This window comes from Podarcis pityusensis (genome assembly GCF_964106645.2).
Source record: "Podarcis pityusensis genome assembly, chromosome: Z".
Classification (NCBI taxonomy): Eukaryota; Metazoa; Chordata; class Lepidosauria; order Squamata; family Lacertidae; genus Podarcis; species Podarcis pityusensis.
In genome coordinates, this window is record NC_138044.1 from 40744173 (window position 1) to 40767882 (window position 23710).

Consider the following 23710-nt stretch of genomic DNA (forward strand, 5'->3'; position numbering starts at 1 on the left):
CTCGACTCTGCCCACCAGGCGGCGGTGCAGCGACGCAGCTCTTTTGCTGATCCCTCCGAAAGGTAAGTAAGCGAAATGACATTTTGCATTGTGAATGGAGGGGGCGGGTGGAGAGCAGGTTTTCTTTAAAAACAAACAAACAAAATAAAAAACCCCAGAACATCTAGGAGGGACGATTTCCTCCCCCACCCCTCAGTCTCTCTAATGAAAAGGGGACAGACTTGCTCGTAGCTATTTCGTTTGCAGCCATCTCCCCTGCAATACCCTTGTCTGGGGAGAGGTAGTTCAAGAGTTTGCGGGAGCAGTTGGACAGGATTTTTTGGAGCACTTCTGAATAGGAATCTGATATGCCCAGAACCACTTGGGACTGAGAGAGAGAGAGAGAGAGAGAGAGAGAGAGAGAGAGAAGAGAACGCGAACTGAACTCTTTATTATATTCTGCGCCTACTAATAGGATTTTTCTAAAGCTCCCTTCTTTCTTGGGGGCAACTTTCCCCCTCTAGGTGTCTTCGTCGTTTGCCAAAAAACAAAACACAAAAAGCAAACAAACAAAAGCAAAAACCCAAATCGACCTGAGGACTTAAACGTGTAGACAGCAAACATTCCTATTTCGATTCTGCGAAGCGCGGCGGGGGGCGGCGGCGGGGGCAGGGGAGGGGGTTAGAGACGGATCCAGGGATTCTGAGTCCTGCTGGATTGACAGATGCCCAGGGAAGGTGAAGCAAGTTTCCTTCCACCCGTGGATGTGTCGTCAAGCCAATCGCGTGACCAGAGCCTGTTCAGGTGAAGGGAGAAGGCAAGGCAAAGAAGGGAGGACTCCGCGTGGTTTCAGAGGCACTTCTGGGGTTTGCTGAGTCCGGAGGTGTCTCCTTTCCTTTCCACGGCTAGCTCGAGCCACTGAAGAAGGGGGAACAACAACAACACGCTGCTTCAACCCAGAGAGGACTCCTCTCTCTCTCTCCTGGCATGCTAGGGATGTGAGCCTGTGTTTCCTTAGGGAGCGGGGACATCCGGATACTACTTCTAGTGGATTGTTGCAAAGAGTACGGGGATGGAGCGCCACTACCTGTGAGGTCCCCGCTGTGTGGGTTGTAGGTAAGATGCGTTGCATGGCTTTCGTCTCTCTCTCTCTCTCTCTCTCTCTCTCTCTCTCTCTGTGTGTGTGTGTGTGTTTTATGGGCTTTTCTGCATGTGGCTCATTCTCTCTGGGCTTCCCAAACTCTTCTTCAGACACAAGGCGCGAAGGTGGAACTAAGTCCCCTGGGAACCGTGAGCTTTGTCTCCCTTCCCTGCCCCGTTTTCCACCCTAGGGCTCAGCCTGTGTGGAAAAAAATCACAAACCTCAGCACCCCTGAGGATGCGCAGAGTGCTTTCCTTTTACTCCAGAGTCCTCCAGACCTGCCTCTTACACCTGACAGCAAGAGTATATGTGGTTACAAAGCAGGCTAGATACTGCCTGTCACATTCTCTCTCTCTCTCTTTTTGTAGGGACATTATTAACTGCACCCTCATCTGTTGTTGGGAAGTAGATTGAATCACTGCACGACCAAATGCCATATACTTTTGCTCTTGCCTCCATTGGTCAGTTATAGCGTTAAATGGCCCAAACGTGCTTTGGTTTCCGGCTGCCTGGCAGCAGGGGTTGGTGGTGGTGGTCCTGTGCTTTGGACAGCTGTGTCGCAAGCAGATGGTTAATTATTGGAGCTTGTTCCAGGACCATACCTGAATGCTGCAGAGAGCTTCACCTGCTGAATTTCTGCTTGATACACAGGTGTTGAAAAGGAGCAGGAACCCTGTTGCAGGGGCCGGGTGGGGGGGGGAGAGACTTGGCAGTCCTAGTGAATGATCACCTGGAAAGCCCCCTGATGTTCACCACCATATATTTAAGTAGTTCACTTTTGGAGTGTGACCCTCTGTCTCGCTTAGCAATTTCCTTCCACTGTGCTCTTCTGTGTTGCATGGACTAAACGCAGGGTGCATTTTTAAAAAGCATGCCACATGTGTTTTGTGCAGCCTCAGCTCACCCTTAATATTACTGGAAGTCTGTTGAATGTTTCCTGGATTCCAAAGTGCATATATATATTCCTCTCTATTCCCCGCCCCCCCTTGAAATTTTGAACTTGCTAAGACAGATTTTCTGTATACGCTCAAGCTCCCCTGGGGATGGATTTTATGGGTTTATCCTACTGCTTAAGGGAATGGAGAGTGGTGAGAGTGACCACTGTGGACATATAGTTCACTCCTTTTGATCAAACTTAGCCTGTATCGTCTTGGACGACATTCTCCCAGCTGATTTCATAGATCCTACCAGTCCCCCCCTCCGCCCCGCAGAGATAAATAGATGCTGCTCATGAAATAATAATCTAATTCTACACACACACACCCCTCAACATTTATATAAACATGGCTTCCAGGATACTGTAAATAATAATTCCAGACATTAATGCAATATTAAAATAATAATGATAAAAATGAGATCAATACCAGATCTATCCAGCCTACTAAAACATTGCAGGGAATCTGAAAACTCGGGCATTTTAGACCTACTGAGTCCTAAAATGCTTATGTTTCTGGTTTTTTGTTTTTTTGCAGGGCAGGGTGGGTGGGGGAATAAATGGCTTTTATATTGATCTGTGATTCTTTGGCTCCAGTAGGATGGTTGCAGACAAACTGTATTGTAGTGGGGTAGTAATCTGGGTCCATTCCGATAGACCCAGAAACTCCCTCTCTGTAAAAAAAAGGAGAGTTTGTCAACAGAGAAGTTAAGTAAACCAGCAACTGGCACCGTCAATGAGTCTCTTGCCCAGGGGATGGCAGGCTGGTGCGAGAACATTGATTTCTGCCTTGTGATAACTTCTTTGATTAGGAGCCTGGCTGGCTGCAGACTCTGGTGTTTGAAAACACCAGTTCTAACTTTTGCTGCTGGCTGATCCATCTGAGAGGTAAGTGGAGGTAGGAAGCAAAACTTGGGAGAGAATCTGTAGAGAGTGTGAATCTCCTGGCAGGAGAGGAGGGGAAGGACTTGTCGATTTCTGATCCTTATCAAAGCCAGGTGAAGGAATTGGAAGTGTACATAGTTGTGAGGGTGGCATAGTTGTGAAGAGAGCAGGGCTGGGGAACCTGTGGCCTGTCACTGGGGCTCCCAACTCTCACCAGCCTGTCAGCTGATTGCTAGTGGTCCATCTGGGGTGCTGGGAGTTGAACTACAACATATGGATGGTCAAAGGTTCCTCATCCATGAGGGTCAAGGTTTGGACTGGGGAGACTTCAGCTGCATTCAGACCCGCATTTTCTGTGCCCACACCATGTTCCCAATGCTGGATTTTTAACCCATGTTAATCCAGCACTTTTTTAAAAAATAAAGTGCTACTGTTTGATGTGTTGTTGCTCAAACTAGCTTAGATTCAGTTGGAATCCTTAAGCCATTCTTAATTCACATCTAGCCAAGTTGCAGACACACTTTGCACAGGGTAAAGACATCCCCAATGTGTCGACGCCCCTGGTGTGTCTGCAAACAGAAAAGGACTCTGACTCCAATGAAGCTGTGCTGATTTGAACAGCTTTATGTGTGGGTGTGGGAAGAGTTGTGAAATGTACTGGGGAAAGAAACCTTCAGCTTCACTGCCCTCTAAGGTGGTGATGTGAACACACTCTTTGCTTCAAAATTCCTGAAGCTGATGAGAGCCTTGTCCTACCTTGCAGGCTTGGTTATGAATAAATTGGGTGGCGGGGAGAGGCGCATATGCCACATTGAGTAAGGATGGGATAAAATGAAGTGTGCTGTGATGTGTTGAAAGGCAGGTTTGTGTGAAAAGTGAAACTAAAGATTGCAATGCAATTAGCCCAAAATAACTGTTAGTGTAGTGGTAAGAGAGAAAACCGCTAGTTCAAGATTACACCTCCTCATTCATGAGGTGATTTCAAGCAATCCTTTCTTACTGGGTTGTGGTGCATTACTGTAATATCATTGCTGTAATAAATGATGTGAAGTGCTTGGAAACAGTATATGGGCTTCTGCTATATAAATACAAGTGTGCCTATATAGCACAAATGCTTGCAAAAATACTCGTTACTGTTTTAGTCCTTTCCACTGTCTATAAGATTTGCAGAAGATCTTCACACTTTAATATGGAGATATCATTATAATTTCTGTAAACTGCTAAGCATAACCAATACCTGACCTCTTCAGCTGGTTCTGTCTAATGGTTTGGAAGCTGAATTACAGTATTCTTACAGCATGAACTAAAATAAGGTTACCAGATTTTTTTCAGTGAATCCAGGGGCACTTTTCAACTTCAATTGATTTTGTATGTGGACTGATTTGTAAATCTGGGGACTGTCCCTGGGAAACGGGGACGCCTGGTAACCTTAAACTAAAAATGGCTGGAGGGTTATAATCCTCCTCCTTTGTTTTGTTTCCCCTTCTTACTGAAGCTGCTTCCCAAGTCAGGGTGGCGCCTTCCAGATGTTGTTGATGACAACTCTGATCATACTTGACCATTGGCCATACTGACTAGGGCTGATGGGAGTTGGAGTCCACAATATTTGGAGAAAACCACACTGACTGCCGCTCTCTTTCATAGATATCCTTTCAAATCCCATCAGCTCTTTGAATTGTACAGTGCAACTCTATACATGTCCAGTCAGACGTAAGTCCTATTGAGTTCAATGAGTTGTACTCCCAGGTAACTGCAGATGGGATTGCAGCTGTAATCTTTTAAATCCAAAGCTATAAATGGAATGAAGCTTAATTTCATGGAACCATAGAATATAAAACTCCCTGGGAGCAGTGATATTTCTTTTGCCTGCAGTACTCTGCAAAGTGCTAGGAGCAGTGATAGGTCTGTGTAGAGGACATTGTATTTGTGTCTCCTTTTGAATTCTATATTATTGCATCCCTTTTGATCACCGGCACCCCATTTTGAAGCTGAAAGTGTATCAATCTTTCCGCCTTGGACTACTACCTAGAGCCACAGAGGGTCATGGTGAAGGGGCATTTTGCTAAAATGGTCTCTCTTCCTTCAGTCGAAGCCTTTCCTTTAGAAGGAAAATATTAAAAATACTATGTGCAAAACATGTCACAGGCTCAGTGCTTGGCGGGGGGTGGGGTGGGGGTTAGTATGAAAATGGCATTAATCATATATAGGGTTTTTTCCCCCTTCAGTGGAATATATTTGGGCTTTGAGTAACGTCCCTGAAGTTTTTATGTTTTAAAATGTCGTGGGATGCTAAATCTTTAACGTTTGCTAAACTCCCTTTTAAAAGCAGTAACGGAAAGCCATGCCTGGTGCCCTTAGCGGGGTGTGGGTGTGGGTAGGCAGATCTGTAGTGACACAGGGATTCCTTTTTTCTCTTCCACATCAGTTTGCATTCTTTCCTTGGGGGCGGGGGGAGATCAGTATGAAAACTCACCAGCAATTTCTCCTAACAGACATGTTTGTCTGTAATTTGGTTTAATATTCACATTTTGGACCAGCTGCTTAATGTTCTGCATTTTTTCTATGTTTTCAGTAATATGTGTACCTCTGTACACACTTTGTCCTAGGCTGTATTTTTTGTACATGTTTTGTATATGCTGCTTGGCTGGAGAATAGCGTCACAGAAGGATGGCCGTGTTTCAGTTTTCAGAGCATTTTGGAAAGTGTGAATTGTTTTCATTTATCTATTCAATTTCTATACTTCATTTGAGGATCACAGGGAGGTTTACAATATAAAAACACATAAAACTACAAAACATAGTAACAATCAAAATGACACTGGTCAGCGGGGGGGGGGGGAGAGGGCGGCTGTGGTGTGGCGTGGGCTGCGGTGGTGGGTACCCATCCAGCTTTGGCCTGTCTGGGGGAGGAGAAGAAGAAGAAGAAGGGTTTGGATTTGATATCCCACTTTATCACTACCCTAAGGAGTCTCAAAGCGGCTAACATTCTCCTTTCCCTTCCTCCCCCACAACAAACACTCTGTGAGGTGAGTGAGGCTGGGAGACTTCAGAGAAGTGTGACTAGCCTAAGGTCACCCAGCAGCTGCATGTGGAGGAGCAGGGAAGCGAACCCGGTTCACCAGATTACGAGTCCACTTCTCTTAACCACTACACCACTCTGGCTCCATCTGGGGTTCTTGCCTACCTCGAAGCAACCATCACAACTTGGTGGTGATGGGGTGGATCCTTATAGTCTAGTTGGATGGTGGAATTGGAATCTCCACTAGTCCAAGAAATTAGGGTATCCTCTTAAATGGATCCAAGCTGCAGGTGCTTCTGTCCACCAAGCTGATCTCAGGCATGGTTGCCCTTCTTTAGTGTGTGTCACAGGGTGATCTGTAACCTTGGTTAACCCCGCCAAGATAGTGAACCAGCAGACAGCTTGGTTGATTGAGGATACACACCCAGTATCCTGTGCCAAGACTTGCTGACATCTGTAATCAATAAAGTTGTGGCCTGTTTAAATCCCAACTGGTTGTTCTGTGTTTATCGCAGTATTTGTCACTGTTTTACTGAAAAATGGTCACAAGACCAGCCATGTGCTGCTTTCTTGGATACTGTCTTCCTCCATTCACCCCTGCAGGTCAACTTTGACCTGTAGGCAGACCCACCCACCTGTCAGTCACCTGATGTCATGGTGTGGTGTGTGGGGAGATATAAAAGTCTGGACCACTGGGCCACTTGATCTGGAAGGCCGTCGTTTCTCCACCCCTTGATCTAGGCTATCTTATCTTGATTGGCACCAGCATTCCAAGGTATTTGCGAACCTTAAAACAAAGCTGAGGATAACTTGGGACTGTTCTCTCTGTGTGAGCATGTGCAAAGCATGTGCTCTTTTTCTGAGCTACAATCCTGTGATATTGCTTGCAGCTATCTCAATTTTCTGTGAGCAGCTGAGGTGTCTGTTCGATGAGGTGGCTGAGAATACAAGGACGACAGCTTGCTTCTTCTTCTATTTTTTTGTGTGTTAATAGTGGAACAGACTAGTCTCTTATGTTTTCCTGTAATAAATCTGTGTGTGTGTTTTCAAGAAGAAGCCAGACAGCTGGTGTGTTGGGATTCACACTGACAAGGCTTGCTTGAGGAGGGTGGGGGGAGGTGCTGGGTGACGAAAGCCACGTGGTCCCGGGAAAGATCACAGATCAACACTCTTGAGGCTGAACCGTATTTTTGTTGACGTACATGAGCAAAAGGCAAGAAGCCTGCATCTCCAACTGTACATTCCTCCGTGAATTCATATATCACTCTTCTTTCTTTCTTTCTTTCTTTCTTTCTTTCTTTCTTTCTTGTAATAAGCAAGTGGGTTCTCTCTTGCTCTCTGCATCACATTGAGATTAACAGGCTAGACACATAGCAACTGTGGGGCCAGGTGAAAACTTGTCCTCTGAACAGGACTATTGTGCAGGAATAATCTTACAATTAACACAGATAAATGTTCACACACAGATGGAAGATTGTAGCTTTTGACCTGATCTTGTAAGGTTCTGAGAGTATTTTCTTCTAATTTAAAGAACCACTGTTTATTAACACTCTAACAACATAAGAACAAAATGACAGTGGATTTGAGCATCACATGATGAAGTTAACCATTGATGTATACCGTGGACAGGACGTCTTTCCCCCACATCTATGGGCCTTGTTCTAGGTCTCAGAGCCGCTGCCTCTCTTACTCTCTCTCTGGCCCACCCCATTTAAAAAACCTTTATTACAAAGCTGCCGGCTATGTTACTAAGTGCATTATTGGTGAGACCCTAGCAACACACCATCTTAATTTGCTTAAAGGCCTACACATAAATTAGCATGTGCACATTTACATAATTTTATTTATTTAGACAATTTATACACCACTTAATTTTTCAAAGAAAATCTCTAAGCAGTTTTACAACCTTCTAAAAATACCGCAATAATAATAAAAACTGCAGTCAACATTGCACATTTTTGAGAATTGCGGGCAACCATTATCCAAGAGAGACTCTTAAACATTGGATATAAACCGCAACAGCTAACATAATATCTACAAGCCGATCCAAAATATGTATAGCAGAGACCAACCAAACATGCAAATATACAAGCATGCATGTAACAGCAGCATTCTCACATCTGCAGCTATCAGGAACCTGAGCACTTGAGATAATGCTTGAGTGTCCAGCAATGTCATTGGCCAGGGCAGGAAAACGGTGTCCTGCAGCTGTCCCATGTGGCGAATTGTTGGAACTGCAGCTTGGAACTTGGAACATTTTCAGCTCTGTCTCCTTTTCTTTTGCTCCCAGCTCACCTTCTGTCATCTGTTTCTGTCAAGCCTTGGAGCTGGGTTTCCTTTCTCAGGGTTTGTCCAGGCTGCAGCTCCAATTCCACACAAGTGAATGGAGTAATGGGAAGAGGGGCTGCAATGAAGGCAACCATGGGCTTTTAATAGGGCTTTCACGGTTGAAAATAAATTATAGTCTTATTTTATAAAATATTAATCTGTATATGAATGAAACATTCTAAAGAACCATAGAGTTGGAAGGGACCACAAGGGTCCTCTAGTCTAACCCCCTGCAATGCAGGAATCTCAGCTAGAGCATCCATGACAGATGGCCATCCAACCTTTGCTTAAAAACCTCCAAGGAAGGAGAGCCCACCACCTCTCGTGGGAGTCTGTTCCACTGCCAAACAGCTCTGACTGTCAGAAAATTTTTCCTTTTCTTTTTTAGTGATGCACAAGTTGAAGCTGGCACCAGCTGTTGGGAACTGCTGGCCACAACCTTATGTGGCAAGCAGTGTTATTACAGATTCTCAGGCAAGAATTTTATGGACTGGGTCCACCCAGGCTGTCCATTGGCTCCTCTTGGGCAGGAAGGAGTATAAGAAGACTTCATATCCCAGGGGTACTTTGCTGTAGTTCCCCTTTGCATGTTCAGACCCAGAGACCTCCCCCCTAAATAAATTCACATTTGACTCAAATTTTTGTTTTGGTTTTTGGGAGAATTTAGGCCACAACTTTATTGATTACAGAAAAGTGAATGGTTGCATAGGCTCTGGTTCGACTAGCTCCCTGCCATGCAGGTAGCGCTGACCCAGAGCTCTATCATAGGTCAGCCAAGGGTGAACACCTGAGGCAGGTGAAAAGCCTGGGAACAGAATCTGTTCACTCCCCAGCTGCTCCCCTGGACTCAGGCATGGCACAACCCCCTTTTGGGGGTTGACTAAAGCAAGCTGAGTCCCTGGATTCCTTTAATGGAATACCCTTCACATAGGGATGGCAAGACCGTTCTCCCATCACATGAACCAGTGCCTATCTGCAACCTGCAATGTGGCAGGTGAAACCCAAATGGCTACAGCCAATCAGCCAAGTGGGGAAATTCCTGCTGTACCCCTGACAGATGTCCCAATGACAGATGACACACGATGGCATAGCAAGGACAATCGCAAAATGCCCTAAAAGTAGGGAGAGGTGGGCTCGCCAGATGCAGCTTGTCACGCTGGCCACGTGACCTGGAAGTGTCTGCGGACAGCGCTGGCTCCCGGCCTATAGAGTGAGATGAGCGCACAACCCTAGAGTCTGGCAAGACTGGCCCGTACGGGCAGGGGTACCTTTACCTTTACCTTAAATCATTAAAATAAAATTTAAAATGGATTATTATGTTGGAACTACATTCATGCATAAGAGCTTCATTGTTAATTAAGAGCATGGACTGTTCTGAATAAATATATACAGAATTGTGCAGTAAATATGGCAGCTTGTAGGAGGAAAAAACCCCCTATTTCACCAAAGCTTATGGGTCTTTGGGGTGGGGCAGAAATTTGATTCAGTTAGCACTTAAAGTGAGAGCTGCCTAATCCACACTTTCAGAATCAATATGGGAACCAAAGTACAGCCATTCTTCAAAATTTGTTCTCCACAGAATTCTACAGTGCAGTTCTCTAGCCAAATAATGTATACAAAAATGCATGTACTAGAGTAAAGCATGCATAAAAATGGATTTGTTGGTGCAAATGGCAATGCTTAGGAAAATTGCTTCATGAAAATGTGCATGTTGGGTGAAACTGAATACAAAAATGCATATATTTGAGTAAATCAACATTAAAACTCTGCCGAATTTCCCAGACTTAAAATCACAAACTGATGTGAGGTTGTGCTAAGGTTGGAAAAATGAGATACCAAATGGGAGACCAAATGTTTGGTCTCTGCTACATTTATTGAACTATGAGCAGCAGAAATAATTAGGGATTGTTGTATTATGGTTATGCTATAACAGAGTGAAGATAGGATGCAGCAAAGAGATAGAATTTAAACAAAACACTGCAGAAAATGAGATGGGAGGTCGATAAAACAAAATAAAAATTTATTATGCATTGGAATTTTATGTGAAAATTGTAGAAATTTAATAAAATAGTTTTTTTAAAAAAGAAAATAAGGGTGGAAAAATGAGAAACTGGGAGAAACTGAAATTGACACAACCACCCACTCCAGTGAGGTCAGAGACGGAGGAGGTGGGGGGCTACCATAGGAAATAAATGAGTGGGGGGAGAGAAGAGGGTGGGCAGTGACTTTGCTGAAAATGTTTGTCTAATTACCTTGGTGACCCAAAGTCACATAGCGAATTAATCCAAAATAAATTCTTACTTGCCAATGTGCAAAGAAAGTGCCATGTCTGTTGGAGGAAGCCAAGCTCAATGATCTGCAAGTGGAAGGCACAGACGTTCTTTTCCTTTGATCTTTTGGGTTGCTTTTCATGCTGTCAGGCTTCAGGTGTTTGTTAAACAGGGCCTGTGATCTGTAAGTCTGTAACGTGACATTTCAGAAGCATGTGGGTGACACTACAAACACAGCTGCCGGTGGGGGGGGGGAATGGCGTTGGAATTTGTTTTTTAAAAATGGTGTCTTAGAATCATAGAATCATAGAGTTGGAAGAGACCACAAGGGCCATCGAGTCCAACCCCCTGCCAAGCAGGAAACACCATCAGAGCACTCCTGACATATGGTTGTCAAGCCTCTGCTTAAAGACCTCCAAAGAAGGAGACTCCACCACACTCCTTGGCAGCAAATTCCACTGTCGAACAGCTCTTACTGTCAGGAAGTTCTTGGTGCACCTGAGATGTCTGTGGAGCAGAGGAGCTGATGAAAGGAAGATCCTCGTTAAATAGCAGAGTTAGTGTGCTAAGAATAAACAGAACAGAAATTGCTATCTATGGTATTTGCAAACTGTTGAAAGCATTTGGGGGAACAGACCCTCAATCAATCAATCAATCAATCAATCAATCAATCAATAGCACTGTCTTCCCCCTACAGTTCAAGGAGGCAAGACCACCTTCCCCCGCCCCCAAGACAGGTGAGGGATGCCTGACAGCATACAGGGGTTGGTGGAGCAGTGCCCCAGTGGATCAGCTGCCACTGGGTCTACTTTGAATATGACTTGGTCCAATGTAACCCATTAGAATTTCTTTTCTGTAACAGAGCAAGGTATACGTTTGCCCAGCATCTTGCTTTACTGGATTAGAGTGTCTGTGGTCCAGCATTCTTCTTCAGAGGCCAACTGGAAACCTCTTGCAAGCAGGGTATGAAAGCCATGCCCATATTTTTAGTTTGCTGTATCTGCTGTTTGCCCAGTAACTTAGGACTCCAGTTCTCTGGATGCTGTGTAACAAAAAATAGTCTAAAACAGAAGATTAATCTTATGCCATCAAAGACACACTGAAATCCCATAAAACAAAGACAAGGAAGGAAAGCAATTCCGTGAGTTGAGAATGGAGAATTAAAGCAACCTTGTCAGACCAGACATGGGGATGTAGCTCAGGGCTAACACAACTGCTTTGCATGCAGATTCCCAGCGGCATCTCTAGGTAGGGCTGGGAATGACTCCTGGCTGAACCCCTAGGGATCCACAGTCAGTCAGGGTAGACAATACTACTGAGCTAGATGGACCAATTGCCTGACTCAGTAAAAGTCAGCTCCCTATCCTGACTGCCATAAAAGCAGTTATTAAAATGCTGGCTTCAGTATTTAAATATTGTTTTCTAAAAGGCGTAGGAGAACAAAGAAAAGAATTTACCAGGCACTGGAAAAGCATTCATGTGGCTGTAAGCATCTGGAATAAAGGCTGTACAGAGGGGTATTCAGTGCTAGGCCTACTCAGAGTAGACACATTGCAGCCCATGGACATGACTAATGTAAATTTCTTAATTTCAGTCAGGCTACTCTGAGTAGGACTCAGATGAATACTGCCCACAACCTCTGGACATGGAGGTTCAATGTGACAATCATATCTAATAGACATTGATAGAACATCTGCTCCATGAACTTGTGGAAAATGTAAACCATTGCTGCTGCTGCTGTTGCAGTGTGTGCACTTGTAGTGTAATGGCTAATGCCATTTTACAGCCTAAGGCATAAGTCCCACTGAGCCATTGTTAGTGTGGGAAGCAGGGTTGGCTCAAGCTGACTTGGAGCTGAGATTGTGGGTAAGGCTAGCATGGAGCGGAAGGGTGATAATCTGCTAAGTCCCACCCCTGAGTCAGATTTCTCAGCTGTGACACTCTCTCGGGCGGCTCTGATGTTTCTGTGGGAAATTACAGTCAAGCATAACTAGCAAACACAGGGATAGTTAATGCATGATAATGGACTCAGCTAGGTCACGCCCCTCACCTGGAAGAAAAGAAGTTTCCTTCTTTTTGTTCTCTTTCACAATGTGAACTCATGGAAATAGGACGTGCAGTTTCATGGGGGCCTGCTACGGCCTTTCCCAGCCTGCTGGGTCCCATAGCTGTCAGCGCTTCCCTTTTTTTAAAGGGAAATTCCCTTATTCCGAATAGGATTCCTCGCAAGAAAAGGGAAAAGTTGACAGCTTTGCCGGGTCCATGCCTGGGATTGTCAGCCAGCAAGTCTTTCACCTCCTTCAACTCCTCATCCTAATCCAACCAAACTCTTCTAGGCATCTCCTCAGAGCTCATGACTTGGCTAAGTATTGTAAGACTTGGCTAAGTGTTTTGAGAGCTTGATAAGCTGCACTTTGCAGAGCCAGGCCAGTGGCTAATCTTGTTCTCACAGTGGCCAACCAGAGGCCCATGGGAAAGTTGCAAGTAAGGTCCAAGCAAGAGTACACTCTCCCTCCTGTGGTTTCCAGCCACTGGTGTTCAGAGGCATGACTGCGTTTGACTGTGGCTAATAGTCACTGATAGACTTCCATTACTTTGCCTAATTCTCTTTTAAAGCCACCCAAGCTGGTAGCCATCACTGCCTTCTGCAGAAAGGAGTTCCAAAGTTGAACTATGTGCTTTCTTTTGTCTCTCCTGAGCTTCATTGGATGTCCCTGAGTTCTCTCTCCACTTCCTTCATGCCATGCATAAGCTTATAAGCTCCTATCACGTTATCACTTGCCTTTTCCTTAAATTAAAATGTCCCAAATGTTGTAACCTTTCCTGATAGGGGGATTGCGCCTTCTCCTTGATCATTTGGGTTGCTCTTTTCTGAACTCTACAATTTCCAACTCTACAATATCCTGTTTAAGTTAACTGGCTGAAGAACTGTATTGCAAAATCTGGAGAATTATGAATTTCCTAGGATGGCTGTGCTTCAGTTGGCGTGTTCAGGAAATTGTGAATTAGGTAGGTTTGCCTATAAGTGCAAATTGAATCAAATTTCCCCTCTGCCCCTACCCACTGATGTTCCATACAGTTGTATGGAAGGAAGGCTACTGTGGTTTACACATTTCTGTGGCTAATACCTTCACTAATTGGAGCAACTTTCTGACATCTCACGCTTCCAGTCGGTATCGGGTTTGTGAATGCATGAAGTTAAAATAATTGAAAATTGTGTAGGGGCTTGTACTGCTATTTTTTAAAAATATTAATATCATACAGCACTGTGACTTAAATGGTTTCTCTCCCCCCCCTTTCCAATTTGTAAATGCACTAAAAATGGGCCCATAACTGTTCTCTGTCCAACATTACATAGAAATATCTAGGATAAAACCAGACTTTGCATTTTTGCAATGATATTAAATGTGCTGTTAACATCAGGAACAAGACTGTCAAAAATAGCAATAATTTTAATGGGATTTTAAAAAATTATTTTAAGGAACACTTGAAATATTCCCTAATAAGGCTTGAACAGGGCTTTACCCTGATAAAGGAAATTCTGTCGTACTGTTGGACTATAGCACTGTTCCATATATGTAGCATTTTTTATATTGAGGTTTCACATTATTTTTTGAGGTGGAACTGTAATTGGATTTAGCAATGAAATACGGATCTCTTTGCCATTTCCAGGAGTGAAGAGCCTGTGCCTCCCCCCCAAGATGTTGTTTGGCTCCAACTCCCTTCATCCCTGACCATAGGAGCCAATTCCAAGGGGCCATAACATAATTGTAGGAGCTGGACACCCATAATGTCAATCATTAAAGCTAGAGAGAGCCAGCCAGCCTCTGCAGCGCTGCCTCTGAGAGAGAAGTAGTTCAGCTCCACCCTCCGTCTCTCTGCCTCCGAGTCTGAGCCCCTCCCCACAGAAAAGGGTGCCTTGCTGGCTGTGGAGAGGAGGAGGAAGAGGAGCCGGCGGCGCCAGCCACCGCACACAACACGGACGTGATACATCACACACACAAGCCTGCATGTAGTGTGTGTGACTTCACATGCACAATATGCAACATCACATCACATTTTGGGGGGAGTCCCAAAACGTGATGTTGTGTGTTGTGCATGTGACATCATGCGCACAACGTCCAGGTGTGTGCATGTGATGTCGCATGTCTGCATTATGGAGGTGGGCACCCACAATCCTGAAGGCAAGATGATGCCCCTGCCCCTAACTATTGACTCTGCTTGTTGGGAGTGATGGGAGTGCAGGGACATCTGGAAGACCACAGGATCAGGGAGTCAAATGTTCTTTTTTATAATAATTTTTATTAAATTTTCTGTTTTACAATTTCAGATAAACATTTTACAAACTTTAAAATATCCAATAACTTCCCTTCTTCTCTTTCCACGGTTCATTTTACATATCCTACACCCCTGCATTTTCTACTATAACCATTCAAATCAATTTTCCACTTTTACACCCAAAAATTATTTACTCTGTTGAATTTATCTTAACGCTGCCAGCATTTTCAACTGTACACAGTTATTTTCTACATACTCAATAAATGTTTTCCAATCTTCTTTAAATGTATGTTCTTCTTGCTCTCTTATTCTATCAGTGGCAGAGCTTCATGCTCTGGCACCGGGGGGGCGGAGAGCAGGCAGAGGTGTGGCTGGTGTGCGTCCCGGGGGGCATGGCACACTGCCTGTGGGGGCATGGCATCCAGCACGGGTAGGGGCACAGCAGCGATGGCACCCCACCGGGATCATGCTGCCAGGGCCGGTGCGCTCCCCCTGCCCCCCTCTTCCTCCACCACTGTATTCTATGTGTTAAATCTGCAAGTTGTGCATAGTCTGTCAATTTAAGTTGCCAATCCTCTTTAGTTGGGACCTTGCTCACGTTCCTTTTTGGGATAACAAAAAACGGGCCACAGTTGTTGCATACACATATAAGCTTTTCTGACACCTGGGATAGCAGTCTTGGTGATCCCCAGCAAAAAGGGCTCTGTTTTTTGGGGAAAGTAATTTTGAACATTTTTTTCACTTCATTATAAATCATTTTCCAATATACTTTTATTTTTTTACAGGTCCATCACATGTGAAAGAACATTCCCTCCACCTCTTTACACTTCCAACACTTATCTGATTCTGTCTTGTAAATCTTAGCCAACCTACTCAGTGTTAAGTACCATCTATGAATCATTTTCAAATAGTTTTTTTTCAAGACTGTAAGGCTGCACTGGGCACAAGACATAGGGTATAACATACCATTTGAATCATGGGAAAAACTGTGGAAAGAGAATTTAATATTTATGGCATGCAGTTCACTAAAAGAAAATTATATGAAAATGATGTATAGATGGTATTTAACGCCGTTAAAACTTACTAGGATGTATAAAAATTCATCTCACCTATGTTGGAAATATAAAGATAAAGAAGGTATGTTTTTCATATGTGGTGGATGTGTAAAAAGGTGAGGGGCTTCTGGGAAATGATATACAATGAAATGAAAAAAAATGTTTAAAAATACGTTTGTTAAAAATCCAGAGGCCTTTTTACTAGGAATACTAGCAGATGTTTAAAGTGCCAAAGAAGCAAAAGAGACTATTTATGTATGCAACCACAGCTGCTAGAATGCTACTTGCCCAGAAGTGGAAAGAAGAGAACGTCCCAATGAAAGAAGAATGGTAGAATAAGATGATAGACAATGCAGAAATGGCTTAATTAACTGTGAAGGTCAGGCACCAAGATGAAGGAAAACTTAATCAATAATGGAATTTTTTTTACTAGATTAAAGACCACTGTAAAACCGTGGAAACACTAGCAGGATTGTTGTAACATTTATGAACTGAAGGTAAAATTAGGATGTGAAAAAGAATTTGAAATTAAGTGAAGAAAAATAATTAGATGTAAAGAAAATAAAAGGGGGGGGAGGGAAATCGGGGGGTCAATCAATGTAAATTTGGAAATGATATGTTAAGAAAAATTGTTGTTACTAGAAAAATTGAAAATAATATTTTTTAAAATCAAATATTCTTTCAATGAATAACATGCTGTAAATTTCAAGTCACTTTTCCAAAGTTTCTCCCAGAGGTTGCAATCTGTATTGTGTCCTATATCTATTGCCCAGTGTATCATTGAAGCTTTAACAAGCTCGTCTTTGTTTCCCATTCTAATAATAATTGTTTCCCATTCCCATTCTAATTATACATTTTAGACAAAAGTTTTTCTTTGTTTTGCAATTGAATTGTGAGCTTTGGTTCAAAAAACCATTCTGTCTATCTAATTTAAACATACCATGTATATGGTGATATTGCAACCAGTCCGTAACTTGGCTCCTTAGGTTTTCCATTGGTTTCAGTTTGGGTTCCCCCCCTCTATAAAATCCAGCAGTTCCCTGTAAGTCGACCATTGTCTGTCCATATTAACACTTTTAATTGTAATTGCTTCAATGGAAGAAAGCCATAAAGGTGTTTTTCTTTCCAGCAGATTTTTATATTTCTCCGAAACTCCGTGCAGACTCTTCCTAAGAATGAGGTTCATAAAACTCTTACATATTTTTTGCCTTCCCATACTAAAGGCATGTGTGCCAGCCGAATTTTAAATCATGACCCTCTAAATCAGCCTTTCTCAACAGTGGGTCCCCAGATGTTGTTGGACTGCAACTCCCATCACCCCTAGCTAGCAAGGCCAGAGCTCAGGGATGATGGGAGTTGTAGTCCAACAACATCTGGGGACCCACAGGTTGAGAACCACTGCTCTAAATCTAGGATGTCTGCATTGTCCAGTGCAATCCGTTCTAGGGAGTCAAATGTTCAGATTGAAATAGCTTTGCTTTCCCTTGCACAATCAACCCCATTTGTTGCTTTTTGTTTCTGGCCAGAAAGGGCCCAGGGACTACTCAATCTTCCTGATGTTAAAGTCGCTGGAAGCAGAAGAGGACATGACTCCTGTTAGGACTGTTCACCAGGTTCTGCTGAAGTCCAAACTGAGCCAGGCCAAATCTGGGTGGTTTTGAGATCCACCCAACTTGTTTGGAGACAGTTTCGGATTAGGTCAGCTGTGGTCTGGGTGTCTTGGATTGTGGCAAAGCACAAACTGGCTGCCACATCTGATAGAGCAGAGAAAGAAACAAGAGCACAGAATGGTGTGGGTGGGCACCCCCAGCACTTGCCCTACCAGTATAGGGGGAAAGGCACCTACATCAGTTACAGAGAGAAGCTCTTTGCGCCTCTCCTTTGTTCAGAACAGAAAGGAAGTTGGATGTCCAATCCTGGCATCCAATGAAATTGTCTTCCTGACATCACTGTGAATGATGTCATTTAGCGGCAACACACTGCCCCCTTTTTTTGTTTGCAGAGGTCATGTGTATTTATTCAGGTTGAGTGAATGAACTGCAATGGCTCTTTAAGTGTTGCCCTTGCATTAGGAGAAAGCCTGCCGCAGGTCTGTGCTAAGAGTCCTGTCGTAGACTTGCGTATAACCCTGTTCAGTTAATCTGTTGCATTATAAACACCTAGGTGCACCCTGAATCTGCAGTGAAGGTTCCCTGGATAGTGCATGTTAAAATGTGATCATATAATGTAATGTATATTCATAGCTATGCTTTCATGGCAGAGAGGAGGGGGATCTTGACACTGGGCTGACTTCCTCAGCAGCAGGCACATACTTGTCACCTCTAGTTCAGCTTTCGCTTTCTCACTTTCCCTTCTAAAGTCAGGGGCAAGGCTTTCATTGAGCGTAATGCAGCTGGATTGCACCCTAAAGCCACATAACACAAAGCCTTGGGATATACTCTGCTTAGCTGTGATTCTGTTGTCACGTGAATTTTATTTTATTTTATTTTTTTGCAATTCCTTAACTGCTGGAAACCAACAGTGAAATCTGTTGCATCCAATAAATTAATCTCCATCACATTATAATGTGTAGCCTTAATTACAGGTACGTGTCAGTGTTGCTAAGCGTCAGCCCCCAGTATTTGTTAATGTTATTACAACATATATATGTAAATGTCAGGCTTGCTGGAGGCGAAAGAGGAACGTAGGTGTCAAACCATTCCAAAATCAAACTCTGTTTTACCCAGGGATAGCAGCATCATGGGATTCTTAGTGCATTTATTGACTGGCGGAGGGAGGCAATCATTCAAAATCACAGTGACATTTTGAGAACTGAAACCAGGCAGGGTTAAATTATTTTCATTTATTTCTGACAAGTACTTTTTTGAAAAAACGACTGATTTGCAATAAATTTTGCTAACCTCATTCTGAGATGTGTGCTTTAAAAGACTGTTTAGAAATTGTTTTTGCAGACTTCCTTGTAAAGTTTTTATTTCTGGTGTGTGTGAGAGAGATTGCCCCAATTTTTATTTCACTTCTGAAAAATGCACACCTCATTTTAAAGACAGAGGATCATTATTTTCCAAATTTGAGGTTCTGGAGTTTAACAGCACTGGGATGGTGTGGTGGACAGAGTGTTGGACAAAGACCTCACCAGCCATGATGCTGAGATGTTGACTCTGGTCCAGTCACTAACTCCCAGTCTAACTCACTTTACACAATAAAAGTCTTATTGCTTAGATTAAATTCTAACACTTGCTGGATCCAGGGATTAGAGGGTTCTGGCACCCACAAACTCATACCATTATACTGCAGACTTTAATTGGCCTGCCATGCCTAATATTTCTACAAATAAGAATGTGTGTGTGTGTGTGTAGTGTGTCATAATGCTTATTCAAAATCCATAAAGAAGGAATACCTGGACAGTGGCACTCTTCCTCTCTTTTAGCTGAACTACTATTAGGGTCTTGAAAGTGGCCACCTTTAGCTTTAAGAAACATCACCCTTGGGGCCCCAGCCCACATTCTGGATCAAGGCCCCATACCAGTTTTCTGTTAAAAATTATTCCCACCCCAGCTTCTTTGCACCAACTGATGCCATTTGGCTCCTTGTTGAATACACATTGTTTCTAAGCAAATGCTCATAGGATTTTATTTGTAGGCATGCATTCCTATGAACGCTTGCTTTGGAGTATGTTTTACTTAACAGAGAACAGCCCTCTATTTGAAGGACAGTTCAGTCCAAGTCTAGTTTAACGTTAAAGAACCCTAAGAAGGGGGAACAGGAGGGGCTTTGAAGTTGCCCATCAACAGCGGCAACAACTCTGGGCAGCAGAGTAACCTGACACACAGGTCACCTGGTCACATTAAATTATACTACTTTGCCCAAAAGCTTAGCATATGCAAATCTCTTTTGGTGAAGTATAAGGGGCTGCCCTTCTGTTCCAGAGTATAGGATCATCTTGCATCATGTGCCTGGTGAAAAGTGATTCTGTAACGATGCTTAATGGGTACTTGTATTTTGGTGGGTAGCTTGTCTTTCCTTCTACCTATAGTACCATTTGAAATGTCCCCACTGTGTGTGCCTTTCTAGTAGAAGGTGGGATTCTGGGATGGATACTGAGATACCTTTCTAGCTAGGATGGGGATTACAGGAGCTTTGGGGTGGAGCTCCTTTTTAAACAAGCATGCTTTCTGCACATTTAAGTACTTGGTGGTGGGACGACAGGAAGAGAAGACGAGGTCGCATTCCTAACCCATTTTCCTGCATTTCTAACCCCATTTAACAAATGTGGTAGGAATGACTTCTAAGTAGATTTAAGTACATGTCCAATGTGGTGTAGACCCATTGATATTAATTGGCTTTTACTATTAATTGATTGATTGATTGATTATATTTTATCCGACTTTTTCTTTCTCCAAGGAGCTCCTCATTTAATCTGTACAACAACTCTATGATGTAGGTTAGGCTGAGAGGCAGCGACTGGCCTAAGGTCACAGGCTTTATGGCCAAGTGGGGATTGGAGTTCCAGTTTCCTATGTCCTAGTCTGACACTGTACACCACACTTACTCTCCAAGGACTGAATTTCAGTGGGTCTACGCAGAGTATGCTGGATACAACCCTAACTTAGTCCATTTGAACTCAATAAGACTCAATTCTGATCAGACATTTATATGATCGTGCTGTAATGCACCATGGAAGTTACCTGTCTCTATCTGAAGAGAGCAAAGCGGGGAAAGTAATTTGCAAAGCTACACTTGAAAATCATCCTAGCATAACATCATCATTACAATTATCTGTCATAAGATTTAGTTCAATTACTTTAAGGGAAAAAAACCTGCTCTCTTGTCAAGATGGCCCTTCTTGTACTGGGATTTGATACTCCGAGGAAAGGTTAAGAACTCCCCCCCCCCCCCAGCATACTAATTCCTTCATTAACCATTGTCGGACAGCTTTCACATCTCATAATTTTCCCAGTTTCCTTTTGGTTCTCTAGTGCTCTAACCCCAGGGAACCAGAAAGCATTGAGTGCTCAAGGGAACAAAAACTTCAGGAATACGAAGCGCTGCATATTTATAGCCCATAATATGGAAGGGAAGAAAGAATCTTTAAAATGTACATGGTAATTTTGAAATAATTGAATAAGCAGAGTAATCGCTATCATGTAAGTGATTATACACAGCCTTTTACATTCGCTTTGCAGAGTGGTATGCTGGTACTAAGATGCTTAGGGTGGGAAAGAGGGGGGTGGAGTGGAAGTTGTCTTATAATAAAGCTTCCATTTGAAATGTTGATGGGGAGTGGGAAGAAAAATGCAGCAGAGACCCCTCTTTTCTGGGAATACTGCATTCTTTCTAAGTGGTTACCCATGTCCTCATTCTTTGAGTCCAGTGGGATGCCCAGGGGGCAGAGGAATCTGCTTTAGACCAAGTCAGTCCAATGGCCCATCCATCAAGCTCAGTATTGTCCACACCAGGCGTGGGAAATATATGGCCTTCCAGATCTTGACGAACAACAACTCCCATCACCCCTGGCCATTGGCAATGCTCAGGGGTGCCGACTTGGGCCCCAGATCATGGGTGCCCAGTGTCGTCAACATAACATGACATCACCCCTGGAAGTGATGTCAGAGGCCCTGTGAGGTCTAGGATGCCAATTTTAAGGCCCTTGGACATCGTGTCCAAGGCCCCCTGAGGCCTCAGACAGGACCTGGAAGTCACATCCAAAGCCCCACAGAGCAGGTACTGAACACCCACAACAAAATTTTGTGGGTGCCCAGGCCCCCAGGGCTCCCTGGAGTTGGTGCCTGTGGCCATTCTCCTGTCAGCCTTTGCAAGCACAGCCAGTGGCCATAGGTGATTTATTTATTTATTATTTATTGAATTTATATACCGCCCTATACCTGGAGGTCTCAGGGTGGTTGTAGTTCAGCAACATCTGGAGGACCAAAGTTTCTCACACATGGTCTGCACTGACTGGTAGTGGCTCTCCAGAATTTCAGTTAAGCCTTACCTGGAGATTTCGTCAAGCCTTACCTGGAGATACCTGGTATTCGACCTGGAACCGTCTGCATGCATAGCCAGTGGTCCACTACTGAACTACAGCCCTTCCCCTCTAGCCTTATAGCAGGGAACAACCTGTGGTGTTCCAGATGTTGTTGGACTCCAAATCCCATCATCCCTGGGTCCATGTTGGCTGGGGGTGGCTTCTGGAGTCCAACAATATCTGGAGGGCTCACAGTCCTTGCTAAACAGCATGGGGAGGAGTCACATCTCTGGTCCCTTGGTCTAAAGATACACAGGGCCTCCACCTTGCTTAAGAAAGTCTGGGCAGTGCCTGGAAAGGTGGCTGTCATGCTCAACCCTGAGCTGGTTACAGACATGGCATCCTCAATGATGAGTCAGATACTCCACAGGTTGAAGACTGTGAGGAACTGAAGAGCCTCTGCAGCCTTCAGAGGAGAAGTTGAAGCCATCCCACAGCCCCTGAGAATACTGGTGCACAAAGATTCTGGTCCTGACTAAAGAACATCAACATAGCATATATCTAAGTATCCAAAGTCATGATGCTACTCAGGAGTAAAGGGTGTACTTGTGAATAATGGGTCCATTTATGACTAAGCAATCACTGGAACTCATTCACTCCCAACAACTGTGATATAGGAGGCCTGATTATACAAGACTTTCCTCTAGAGTCATCCACTTGCTGGAGGAAAAAACCCAGGTCTCTGACTCCTTGCACCTGATTCCTAGTTTTGGTCCTTGGTTGTGTTGTAATCTGCTGAGTCCCCTATTGACTGTGGACTATTGCCTGATTCTGTCGCATCACCAGTGCTGAAGTAGCATTGTGAGAGGTGTCTTCTTGTCATTCACTTCAAGCATCCAAATGCCTTAGGCAACTGAATGTTATGCAGAACCAGATGCCTGTGACTAGCTTCTGAGTCTGCACTGTCAGTTGCATGATGGTGACTTCTTCTGGACTATAGGAACTATTCATCGTGTTAAAAAGTGGGTATCCTCAAGTTGGGCCCAGGGGCGGAGGAAGAGGGGTGTGGAGGGTACGGTGGGTGCGGTCCACCCCGGGTGTCACCACTGAGGTGGGTGACAATATGCCGGGCAGCACTCACTGCGGGGCCTGCAGCATGCCCAAGCCACGTGTCTCTCTTGGGAGAGACGCAGTGGCTTGGGCACATGCAGGCTCCGCGCTGCCCAAATGGTCCGTCCACTGCCTCCCCCCCATCTGTAGGGTGGCTGAGTGGGAGGAGGCAGGCAGACTCCGGAGGCCCCAAGGTGTGCCCTGCCCCATGGGTGGCTCGCCCCATCCCTGGGTGCGCCACCCCAGGTGCCCAAGCGGCTTCCTCCGCCGCTGGTTGGGCCAAGCTGAAATTTCTGGGAACAAATCTTCCATTGTTCACTTGTCTCTCTCATTTCTTCTCTGTTTCTGCTGTGGAGAAGTTTAGGTTGTACACTCATGCATTGCAAAGTACCATGGGCGTCAGTAGTGCAATGTAAGTAATGATGCTTCCTGAAGCCAGTTCTATTTCTGTCCCTTGTTGTTCAGAAAACTATTTCCCCCCCTTTTTCTTTTTAAGAAGAGGTGTGTTTGGTGATTACCCCTACATCTGTAAAACTCCTTCTCAGTTGTCTCATCTAAGTGCAAAGCACCGTGTTTTGAGGTAGGATCTCATAGACATGATTAAGGAGGCGTTGGGATAATTTTAACTCTATAGACATGATGGGTATACAATTTATGCTGTTCATTTTTGTAGGCTGCAGTGTTAGTGTTGTTAACAAGCAGAGGCAGTTTAGAAACCGAAATGAGCAAACCCAAGAGAGTGGCTAA

The 23710-nt window shown here is 44.1% G+C and overlaps 1 protein-coding gene across 3 annotated transcripts in view; it reads left to right on the plus strand.

Annotated features, from left to right (window-relative positions):
- Positions 1–680: 680 nt before the first annotated feature.
- IL1RAPL2 (interleukin 1 receptor accessory protein like 2) overlaps positions 681–23710 on the plus strand; it is a 492821-nt gene continuing 469791 nt past the window's right edge. Inside the window, exon 1 of one of the 3 annotated variants that reach the window (XM_080991115.1) lies at positions 681–1095. The gene's annotated coding sequence lies outside the window, so the exon portion shown is untranslated. Of the gene's footprint in view, positions 1096–2837; positions 2943–23449; positions 23544–23710 lie in introns of those variants that run through there. The other 2 variants (XM_080991116.1, XM_080991114.1) reach the window with 2 other exon arrangements.